The 12,236-nt window shown below is 52.3% G+C and overlaps 1 protein-coding gene across 19 annotated transcripts in view; it reads right to left on the bottom strand.

The window, feature by feature from the left end:
• The window catches only part of KIF1B (kinesin family member 1B), a 231,227-nt gene extending 221,093 nt beyond the window's left edge, over positions 1-10,134 (bottom strand). For 14 of the 19 annotated variants that reach the window (XM_063943836.1, XM_063943839.1, XM_063943850.1 and 11 more), the window contains exon 1: positions 9,981-10,134. The gene's annotated coding sequence lies outside the window, so the exon portion shown is untranslated. The remainder of the gene's footprint in view (positions 1-9,980) is intronic. The other 5 variants (XM_063943851.1, XM_063943855.1, XM_063943849.1 and 2 more) reach the window with 2 other exon arrangements.
• Between the last annotated feature and the right edge of the window lie 2,102 nt (positions 10,135-12,236).

The raw sequence follows: 12,236 nt of genomic DNA, 5'->3' as shown, positions 1-12,236 counted from the left end.
ACTGGCTGATTTCTGCAGCCTTTTTCCTTTCCCTCTGTCACGGGGCAGAAATGAGGAACCTTTTGCCCACTTGTCCACGAAAAGACTGCGCCTGATAATACGGCGTCTTCTCATGTTGAGAGGCGACCTGGGGTACAAACGTGGATTTCCCAGCTGTTGCCGTGGCCACCAGGTCTGAAAGACCGACCCCAAATAACTCCTCCCCTTAATAAAGCAATACTTCCAAATGCCGTTTGGAATACGCATCACCTGACCACTGACGTGTCCATAACCCTCTACTGGTAGAAATGGACAACGCACTTAGACTCGATGCCAGTCGGCAAATATTCCACTGTGCATCACGCATATATAGAAATGCATCTTTTAAATGCTCTATAGGCAAAAATATACTGTCCCTATCTAGGGTATCAATATTTTCAGTCAGGGAATCCGACCACGCCAACCCAGCACTGCACATCCAGGCTGAGGCGATTGCTGGTCGCAGTATAACACCAGTATGTGTGTAAATACCTTTTAGGATACCCTCCTGCTTTCTATCAGCAGGATCCTTAAGGGCGGCCATCTCAGGCGAGGGTAGAGCCCTTACAAGCGTGTGAGCGCTTTATCCACCCTAGGGGGTGTTTCCCAACGCACCCTAACCTCTGGCGGGAAAGGATATAATGCCAATAACATTTTTATCAGTTGTTATCGGGGGAAACCCACGCATCATCACACACCTCATTTAATTTCTCAGATTCAGGAAAACTACAGGTAGTTTTTCCTCACCGAACATAATACCCCTTTTTGGTGGTACTCGTATTATCAGAAATGTGTAAAACATTTTTCATTGCCTCAATCATGTAACGTGTGGCCCTACTGGAAGTCACATTTGTCTCTTCACCGTCGACACTGGAGTCAGTATCCGTGTCGGTGTCTATATCTGCCATCTGAGGTAACGGGCGCTTTAGAGCCCCTGACGGCCTATGAGACGTCTGGACAGGCACAAGCTGAGTAGCCGGCTGTCTCATGTCAACCACTGTCTTTTATACAGAGCTGACACTGTCACGTAATTTCTTCCAACAGTTCATCCACTCAGGTGTCGATTCCCTAGGGGGTGACATCACTATTACAGGCAATCTGCTCCGTCTCCACATTATTTTTCTCCTCATACATGTCGACACAAAAGTACCGACATACAGCACACACACAGGGAATGCTCTGATAGAGGACAGGACCCCACTAGCCCTTTGGGGAGACAGAGGGAGAGTTTGCCAGCACACACCAGAGCGCTATATATATATATATATATATATATATATATATATATATATATATATATATATATATATATATATATATATATATATATATATATATATATATATACATACACACAGGGATAACCTTATATAAGTGTTTTTCCCCTTATAGCTGCTGTATAGTTAATACTGCGCCTAATTAGTGCCCCCCTCTCTTTTTTAACCCTTTCTGTAGTGTAGTGACTGCAGGGGAGAGCCAGGGAGCTTCCCTCCAACGGAGCTGTGAGGGAAAATGGCGCCAGTGTGCTGAGGAGATAGGCTCCGCCCCCTTATCGGTGGCCTTATCTCCTGTTTTTCTATGTATTCTGGCAGGGGTTAAATGCATCCATATAGCCCAGGAGCTATATGTGATGCATTTTTTTTGCCATCTAAGGTGTTTTTATTGCGTCTCAGGGCGCTCCCCCCCAGCGCCCTGCACCCTCAGTGAACGAAGTGTGAAGTGTGCTGAGAGCAATGGCGCACAGCTGCAGTGCTGTGCGCTACCTTGTTGAAGACAGGACGTCTTCTGCCGCCGATTTTCCGGACCTCTTCTGCCTTCTGGCTCTGTAAGGGGGCCGGCGGCGCGGCTCTGGGACCCATCCAAGCTGGGCCTGTGATCGTCCCTCTGGAGCTAATGTCCAGTAGCCTAAGAAGCCCAATCCACTCTGCACGCAGGTAGGTTCGCTTCTTCTCCCCTTAGTCCCTCGATGCAGTGAGCCTGTTGCCAGCAGGTCTCACTGAAAATAAAAAACCTAAACTAAAACTTTCACTAAGAAGCTCAGGAGAGCCCCTAGTGTGCACCCTTCTCGTTCGGGCACAGAGATCTAACTGGGGCTTGGAGGAGGGTCATAGGGGGAGGAGCCAGTGCACACCAGATAGTCCTAAAGCTTTCTTTAGATGTGCCCAGTCTCCTGCGGAGCCGCTATTCCCCATGGTCCTTACGGAGTCCCCAGCATCCACTTAGGACGTTAGAGAAACGGTGTTTTCTTTTGCTGTGGGGTAGCCTGTGGCAAAATGTCGATTTCCCAGCCGTAGCTGTGGAAACAAGGTCTGAAAGACCATCCCCAACAGTTCCACCCCTCAGCAAAATATTGTCCCTATCCAGGGTATCAATATTATCCGACAGGGAATCTGACCACGCAGCAGCAGCACTGCACATCCATGCTGATGCAATCGCTGGTCGCAATATAATGCCCGTGTGTGTATATATAGCTTTTAGGGTAGCTTCCTGCCTTCTATCAGCAGGATCCTTTAGGGCGGCCGTATCCGGAGACGGTAGTGCCACCTGTTTTGATAAACGTGTAAGCGCTTTATCTACCCTAGGGGACGTTTCCCAACGTGACCTATCCTCTGGCGGGAAAGGGTACGCTGCCAATAACCGTTTAGAAATTATCAATTTCTTATCGGGGGAAGTCCAGGCTTCCTCACACACCTCATTTAATTCCTCAGATGCAGGAAAAACTACTGGTAGTTTTTTCTCACCGAACATAATACCCTTTTTTGTGGTACCTGGGGTACTATCAGAAATGTGTAATACATTTTTCATTGCCTCAATCATGTAACGGGTGGACCTATTGGAGGGTACACTAGTCTCATCGTCGTCGACACTGGAGTCGGTATCCGTGTCGACATCTGTGTCTGTCATCTGTGGTAGCGGGCGTTTTAAAGCCCCTGATGACATTTGAGACGCTGGAACAGTCACAAGCTGAGTAGCCGGCTGTCCTATGTCGTCAAACCTTTTATGTAAGGAGCTGACACTGTCACGTAATTCCTTCCATAAGTCCATCCACACAGGTGTCGACCCCTCAGGGGGTGACAACACATTTACAGGCATTTGCTCTGCCTCCACATCATTTTCCTCATCATACATGTCGACACAGCGGTACCGACACACAGCACACACACACAGGGAATGCTCTGACAGAGGACAGGACCCCACAAAGCCCTTTGGGGAGACAGAGGGAGAGTATGCCAGCACACACCAGAGCGCTATATACCACAGGGATATCACCTATAAAGAGTGTTTTCCCTTATAGCTGCATATATATATTATACTGCGCCTAAAATTGTGCCCCCCCTCTCTTTTTTACCCTTTCTGTAGTGCAGGACTGCAGGGGAGAGCCAGGGAGCGATCCTTCCAGCGGAGCTGTGAGGGAAAATGGCGCCAGTGTGCTGAGGGAGATGGCTCCGCCCCTTTATCGGCAGGCTTTCTCCCGCTATTTTAATATTTCTGGCAGGGGTTAATATACACCTATATAACCTCTGGGGCTATATATGGTGTCAGTTTGCCAGCCAAGGTGTTATTATTGCTGCTCAGGGCGCCCCCCCCCAGCGCCCTGCACCCATCAGTGACCGCAGTGTGTGGTGTGCATGAGGAGCAATGGCGCACAGCTGCAGTGCTGTGCGCTACCTTGGAGAAGACAGAAGTCTTCAGCCGCCGATTTTCCGGACCTTCTTGCTTCTGGCTCTGTAAGGGGGACGGCGGCGCGGCTCCGGGAACGGACGACGAGGTCGGGTCCTGTGTGCGGTCCCTCTGGAGCTAATGGTGTCCAGTAGCCTAAGAAGCCCAAGCTACCACCTCTTAGGTAGGTTCGCTTCTTCTCCCCTTAGTCCCTCGCTGCAGTGAGTCTGTTGCCAGCAGGTCTCACTGTAAAATAAAAAACCTAAATTATACTTTCTTTCTAGGAGCTCAGGAGAGCCCCTAGTGTGCATCCAGCTCAGCCGGGCACAAGAATCTAACTGAGGCTTGGAGGAGGGTCATAGGGGGAGGAGCCAGTGCACACCAGGTAGTCCTAAATCTTTCTTTAGATGTGCCCAGTCTCCTGTGGAGCCCATCTATTCCCCATGGTCCTTACGGAGTCCCCAGCATCCACTAGGACGTCAGAGAAATGGCGATTCCCCCAAAGTTTTCTTATAGCCTGCCAGAGTGATCTATGCTAAAAGCACGCCATTTCCATGGGATTGCTGCTTTAAGAACAGAGCAGGTGGCGGGCAGAGCTTCTTCTCACCAGCCAGTCCTACAGGATAGTCTGGAGGAAGTGAGGCGACGCTGGAATGGCATGGAGTGGGTCCAATTCCTGCAATCAGTATACAGAGCAAGTCTACCATCTAAGCCATTCCTCACTATAAATGAAGTGAAGAAGCCGCATGCCAGTGGCGTGCGCTCTTTGCTGGGACCCATGTGCACCCTGCGCGGATCTCAGAGCCCGGTGGTGTCTGCAGCAGTGTAACAGAGCCATGGTACAGCCACATGATACAGAAAGGAAACCCGCAGGGTGCAGCACAGCCCTAGGAGGATGCCTGGAAGCTGCTGGGTGATGAATGACGGGAATTTCACATGTGCAAGTGTTAATATAGCGCAACATACATGTGGTGTGACAGCGGAGTGCAACGGAATGTACACAGGACACAACGCTGGCATAGGAGGCAGATCCACACCCACCCTGATAGGACGGTCAATAACCACACACTATATCATTCAGCCTACACTCATTCTATAGGTGACCCGGCAGCAACGTACAGTATAGCTGTGACTGAGATCCGGAAATCACGTAATGATGGTTCATCTCTGACAAATCCGGTATGACAGCCATTAATAGACCTTACATCTCCACCGTAGTGACTTCATTCTCAGGAATACCGGCCCAGTCAGCACAATGGCACCTGCATGTGGGTGACACACATAATTCTGCATCGCCCTATTAGTCACAGTGCACCCGTCATTGGGCCTAATTCAGAGTAAATCGCAGCAGCAAATTTGTTAGCAGCTGGGCAAAACCATGTGCACTGCAGGTGGGGAAGCTGTAACATGTGCAGAGAGAGTTAGATTTGGGTGGGGTGTGTTCAAACTGAAATCTAAATTGCAGTGTAAAAATAAAGCAGCCAGTATTTACCCTGCACAGAAACATAAGCCACCCAAATCTAACTCTCTCTGCACATGTTACATCTGCCCCACCTACAGTGCATATGGTTTTGCCCAACTGCTAACAAATTTGCTGCTGCGATCAACTCTGAATTACCCCCATTATCATTATATGTATCCCATATAGTCTTTGATCCTATTCTACTGTCTCTTAGAGGAAGTGACGGAGAAATCCTGAAGAAGACTCTCCGCAATCACTACGGGAACAACACGAAGAGTCTCCTGGAGACTTATTTATGGATTTAAAACACTTGTAATTAATGGTGTCCCCCGGGTGAAGGTCGTAGTCTATAGCATCATATAGTATAAGGACTGCGCCAGGGAGGGTTAGGCGGCTTGGCAGGAGCCATTAGTAGGTTTAGGTGTGCCCGCTATATTACTTACACTTACTGCGCGGAACGCGCCTTCAGCGTTACTGGAAGCACATTACACACATTGATTTCTACCTCACAGCGCGTCACGGGTCGGGGGTTTATTATTATTGGAGCGATTCTATTTAGGATTCTGAGCACTGATTTTCCGATTGCAGAGTGCATCTGTCACCTACACGCACAGCACAGCCCAGGGGGGAGGGGAACCTGCGGCCTTCCAGCTATTGATGAACTACAAATCCCAGCATGCCCTGTAACAGTTTTAGTGTGGCCAAACAGCAAAACTGTAGAAGGGCATTCTGGAATGTGTAGTTCAACAACAGCTGGAGGACCAGTGAGCTCCTACATTCACTTAGCACTAGCAGCCTCACTGAGGCATGAGGCACAAGCATGTCACTTAATACTAGAAAGACACAAGGAACATGAGTAAGTAGATACCTGACCAGATCAATGCACAGATCTGAACGCCTCCACACGCTGAGAGAGAAAATACGTCCTACCCCAGATTCCCAGCGTTTCAGCCCAGTCTCCCCTCGACAACCAGTTGTCAGAGAACCTCCCTTCCTTCCGGTACTGCAGTTTTGTTTTTCAAGCAGAAATGCAGCTGGAACAGCCAATGGCGGTGAGGCACAAACAACTGTACTATGGAAACGCTTGTCCCAAATGGTGAGTAGCCCAATAAAAAAAAATTGATTGGAAGACGTAATCCGTAACAGCTTCCCCGCTAAGGCCACATGTACATACACCAATACATAAGTGCTGTACACCAGTCAGTGGTGGCGAGTGGCTTACAGGACGCAGCCAGATCGCCAGTAAATACGGATGACTCCCAATGTCTGCCAGGCCCTTCCCAAATCCCACGCACACCACACGCTTCCTGGCTGGGAGAAGATTCCCGGATCACAGCCGACGTCACCGAGCCACGGTCAGCAGAAAGTAAAACAATGCTGTAGCATCTTCATAGTGCATCAGATCTTCTGTCTCCATTAATTCTCTATTGGCACGTCAGGGTCTCCTCTCCGTCATCCAGTCTCCATAGCAACCAGCTGCACTGGGCTGTGATGTCATAGGAGACGCAACGGTTACATGCGTCAGGGACAGACACTCTCTGGGCAAATCCTCAGCAGCGATGACACCAGCTCTCACACTGTCAGGTGTTATGGCGGCTTCTGTGACTAGCGGTGCACCACGTCCTCTGCAAAGCCACCTTCCAGATGGAAAGCAGCAGCCAAGCCTATTACATTCCAGACATTGTATCTCATCCTTGTAACACCAAAGCAATGCAAATGCAAGCAGCATCTATCATTATGTCAGACTGATCGTATTTACACCAACTCATGGGGGATTAGTAACGCATACTGACTCAAGACCCAGAACCCCCTTTAAAGAGAATATTAGGCACAAATGTTAGTACATCGGCACCTCCATACTGACAGTAAAATATAACATTTAACGTGCACATGTATCAAACACAGAGCAACAGAAGCAAAGAGAAGTAGACACACGGAAGGCCCATGCATCAGACACACGGAAGGCCCATGCATCAGACACACGGAAGGCCCATGCATCAGACACACGGAAGGCCCATGCATCAGACACACCCCCCCAGTAACAGAAGCAATCACGGTTGCTGAGACAGAAGGGTTAATCGCATTTATACATGGCATTACTCAGCCGCCCAGCGCAGAGCGGTGACATCTGACCTTCTTACAGAAACACCGGGAAGCGGAACACAGACTGGGAATTAAACAGCCGCTGGGGCCCCTATTTGTTATTAGGAATGACCAGGAGGCAGCACGGCCAGTATAATCGCTGGGGCCCCTACTTGTTATTAGGAATGACCAGGAGGCAGCACGGCCAGTATAATCGCTGGGGCCCCTACTTGTTATTAGGAATGACCAGGAGGCAGCACGGCCAGTATAATCGCTGGGGCCCCTACTTGTTATTAGGAATGACCAGGAGGCAGCACGGCCAGTATAATCGCTGGGGCCCCTACTTGTTATTAGGAATGACCAGGAGGCAGCACGGCCAGTATAATACACAGCACTGCCATCTTGGGCTCTGGCTTAATATGGCTGCTGCAGCCTGGAGAAGCCGGCACACATCTGTAATGCTCATTTGGACAGAGAACACAGGCTGCCTCTAGAACGGCTCGGATGACGGCCGAGGGGGAAAGGAAATATGGATTGTAGGGAAAAGTGCAGCAGCAGAAGAATGAAGGGGATGAAATGGAGGCATGTATGCCGCTTACTCGCTGGTGGAAGGGGGATAGGAGAACCCCCTGGGGTACAGGAGAATGCAGCATATAACAGTGTATCGGTAGGATGTGGCTACGCTGTGTGCAGCAGCTGACGCCCTGTTGTGTCTGTGACCACAGCACACTGAGGGAGGAAAACCTGGCCTGCACATTTCCCTGACAGAGCTCACATGCAGAGAGAGAGAGAGAGTAACTCCCCTGGGGCACGCTGGACATGATCTATACAATAACCCTCCTGGCACCATGGGGGCATAACAGTGCGCGGAGAGGATGAGGCACTTCACTACTGTGCGACATACATACAGCTCTGCACCGGGCCCGTCACACACACACATACATACATACGGCTCTGCACCGGGCCAGTCACACACACACACATACATACATACAGCTCTGCACTGGGCCAGTCACACACATACATATACATACATACAGCTCTGCACTGGGCCAGTCACACACATACATACATACATACATACGGCTCTGCACCGGGCCAGTCACACACACACACATACATACAGCTCTGCAGCGGGCCAGTCACACACACACTATGCACATACATACAGCTCTGCACCGGGCACAGCACACACACACACACACACACACAATACGCACATACATACAGCTCTGCAGCGGACCTGTCACACACACACACACTACGCACATAAATACAGCTCTGCACCAGGCACATCACAAACACTATACACATACATATAGCTCTGTAGCGGGCTAGTCACACACACACTACGCACATACATACAGCTCTGCAGCTGACCTGTCACACACACACACTACGCACATGCATACAGCTCTGCAGCGGGCCAGTCACACACACACAGCTCTGTACCGGGCCAGTCACACACACACACACACACACACTACGCACAAACATACAGCTCTGCACCGGGCACATCACAAACACTATACACATACATACAGCTCTGCACTGGGCCAGTCACACACACACCACGCACATACATACAGCTCTGCACCAGGCACATCACAAACACTATACACATACATACAGCTCTGCACTGGGCCAGTCACACACACACCACGCACATACATACAGCTCTGTACTGGGCCAGTCACACACACACACACTACGCACATACATACAGCTCTGCACCGGGCACATCACAAACACTATACACATACATACAGCTCTGCACTGGGCCAGTCACACACACACCACGCACATACATACAGCTCTGTACCGGGCCAGTCACACACACACTACGCACATACATACAGCTCTGCACCGGGCACATCACAAACACTATACACATACATACAGCTCTGCACTGGGCCAGTCACACACACACCACGCACATACATACAGCTCTGCACCAGGCACATCACAAACACTATACACATACATACAGCTCTGCACTGGGCCAGTCACACACACACACACTACGCACATACATACATACAGCTCTGCACCGGGCCAGTCACACACACCACGCACATACATACAGCTCTGCACAGGGCCAGTCACACACACACACACCACGCACATACATACAGCTCTGCACCAGGCACATCACAAACACTATACACATACATACAGCTCTGCACCGGGCCAGACACACCACGCACATACATACAGCTCTGCACTAGGCACATCACCTATACACATGGCATATAAAGCAAATCCATCTCTGGTGATGACATGCAGTAACAGGAGGCACATACAGTATGCAGCAGCAGCAAGGGAGAGCCTCAGTGCTGCAGCGCGTGTGTGCGTGTAAAAAACATTATATATATATATATATATATATACATACACACATACATACACTCACACACGTAATACATACATACATAGAGCTATAAACATATGTATCACACCACACAGAGATAGTTAGTGGTTGTATATAGATATATCATAGATAGATAGATAGATAGATAGATAGATAGATAGATAGATAGATAGATAATGGGTGGGTATATATATATTATATATACATACATACACACACACACACGACATGACATATATAGACATCTCTCTCCCACAGTGACCCCCTGCTCCCTACTGCTGCTCCCTACCACCCTGATGGCCGCAATGACGTCACCCCTCAAGGGCTCTGGTCACGACGCCACACCCCAGCCACAATCCCGATTCCCGGCGACATGTCGCGATTTACCGTGAGCTGTGGGCGGCTGGGACTGTCATCCAGCGGAGGGGAGCCCGGCCATGGGAGTGCCGGTGGAGCGGTGAGGGGTCCCTGAGGGCGATGCTGCCTCCTCCGCTGCCTGTCTGTGACTGAGGCCGCGATACTGTACGCAGCCGGCGCTGGGACACACACCGTGCGTCAGGTGACAGACGCCTCCCGCAGCCAATAGCGGGAGCCCCTGGCTACCGAACAGCCAATCAGACATAGGGAGGTGGTGGGGGAGGAGTCTGCGGTGATGTTGGTGGCTGCAGAGATTGGCTATGAGTCCTCAGAATGGAGATTGCCGCCCCCTAGTGTCCAGCCTGGGAAGTGCAGCTGAGTAACAGGCAGCAGCTGCAGCATCAGCACCAGCCTGTGGGAGAGCAGTACAGGCCTGATACAGGGGATGGGGAGCAGTACAGGCCTGATACAGGGGATGGGGAGCGGTGCAGGCCTGATACAGGGGATGGGGAGCGGTGCAGGTCTGATACAGGGGATGGGGGGGGGGGTGCAGGTCTGATACAGGGGATGGGGGGCGGTGCAGGCCTGATACAGGGGATGGGGAGCGGTGCAGACCTGATACAGGGGATGGGAGCGGTGCAGGTCTGATACAGGGGATGGAGAGCAGTACAGGCCTGATACAGGGGATGGGGAGCGGTGCAGGCCTGATACAGGGGATGGGGAGCGGTGCAGGCCTGATACAGGGGATGGGGAGCGGTGCAGGCCTGATACAGGGGATGGGGCGCGGTGCAGGCCTGATACAGGGGATGGGAGCGGTGCAGGCCTGATACAGGGGATGGGGAGCGGTGCAGGTCTGATACAGGGGATGGGGAGCGGTGCAGGCCTGATACAGGGGATGAGGAGCGGTGCAGGCCTGATACAGGGGATGGGGAGCGGTGCAGGCCTGATACAGGGGATGGGGAGCGGTGCAGGCCTGATACAGGGGATGGGGAGCGGTGCAGGCCTGATACAGGGGATGGGGAGCGGTGCAGGCCTGATACAGGGGATGGGGAGCGGTACAGGCCTGATACAGGGGATGGGGAGCAGTACAGGTCTGATACAGGGGATGGGAGCAGTACAGGCCTGATACAGGGGATGGGTAGCGGTGCAGGCCTGATACAGGGGATGGGGAGTGGTGCAGGCCTGATACAGGGGATGGGGAGTGGTGCAGGCCTGATACAGGGGATGGGGAGCGGTGCAGGTCTGATACAGGGGATGGGAGCGGTGCAGGTCTGATACAGGGGATGGGGAGCGGTGCAGGTCTGATACAGGGGATGGGGGGCGGTGCAGGCCTGATACAGGGGATGGGAGCGGTGCAGACCTGATACAGGGGAAGGGAGCGGTGCAGGCCTGATACAGGGGATGGGGCGCGGTGCAGGCCTGATACAGGGGATGGGGGCGGTACAGGCCTGATACAGGGGATGGGGGGCGGTGCAGGCCTGATACAGGGGATGGGGGCGGTGCAGGCCTGATACAGGGGATGGGGAGCGGTGCAGGCCTGATACAGGGGATGGGGAGCGGTGCAGGTCTGATACAGGGGATGGGGAGCGGTGCAGGCCTGATACAGGGGATGGGGGGCGGTGCAGGCCTGATACAGGGGATGGGGAGCGGTGCAGGCCTGATACAGGGGATGGGGAGCGGTGCAGACCTGATACAGGGGATGGGGGCGGTGCAGGCCTGATACAGGGGATGGGGAGCGGTGCAGGCCTGATACAGGGGATGGGGAGCGGTGCAGGTCTGATACAGGGGATGGGGAGAGCAGTACAGGTCTGATACAGGGGATGGGGAGCGGTGCAGGTCTGATACAGGGGATGGGAGCGGTGCAGGCCTGATACAGGGGATGGGGAGCGGTGCAGGCCTGATACAGGGGATGGGGAGCGGTGCAGGTCTGATACAGGGGATGGGGAGCGGTGCAGGCCTGATACAGGGGATGGGGAGCGGTGCAGGTCTGATACAGGGGATGGGGAGCGGTGCAGGACGGATACAGGGGATGGAGAGCAGTACAGGCGTGATACAGGGGATGGGGAGCGGTGCAGGTCTGATACAGGGGATGGGGAGCGGTGCTGGTCTGATACAGGGGATGGAGAGCGGTACAGGCCTGATACAAGGGATGGCGGCGGTGCAGACCTGATACAGGGGATGGGAGCGGTGCAGGCCTGATACAGGGGATGGGGAGCGGTGCAGGTCTGATACAGGGGATGGGAGCTCTGATACAGGGGATGGGAGCGGTGCAGACCTGATACAGGG

This window comes from Pseudophryne corroboree, chromosome 10 (genome assembly GCF_028390025.1).
Source record: "Pseudophryne corroboree isolate aPseCor3 chromosome 10, aPseCor3.hap2, whole genome shotgun sequence".
Taxonomy (NCBI): Eukaryota; Metazoa; Chordata; class Amphibia; order Anura; family Myobatrachidae; genus Pseudophryne; species Pseudophryne corroboree.
The sequence above is the reverse complement of the archived record's forward strand: the minus strand, read 5'-3'. Positions and strand labels throughout refer to the sequence as shown.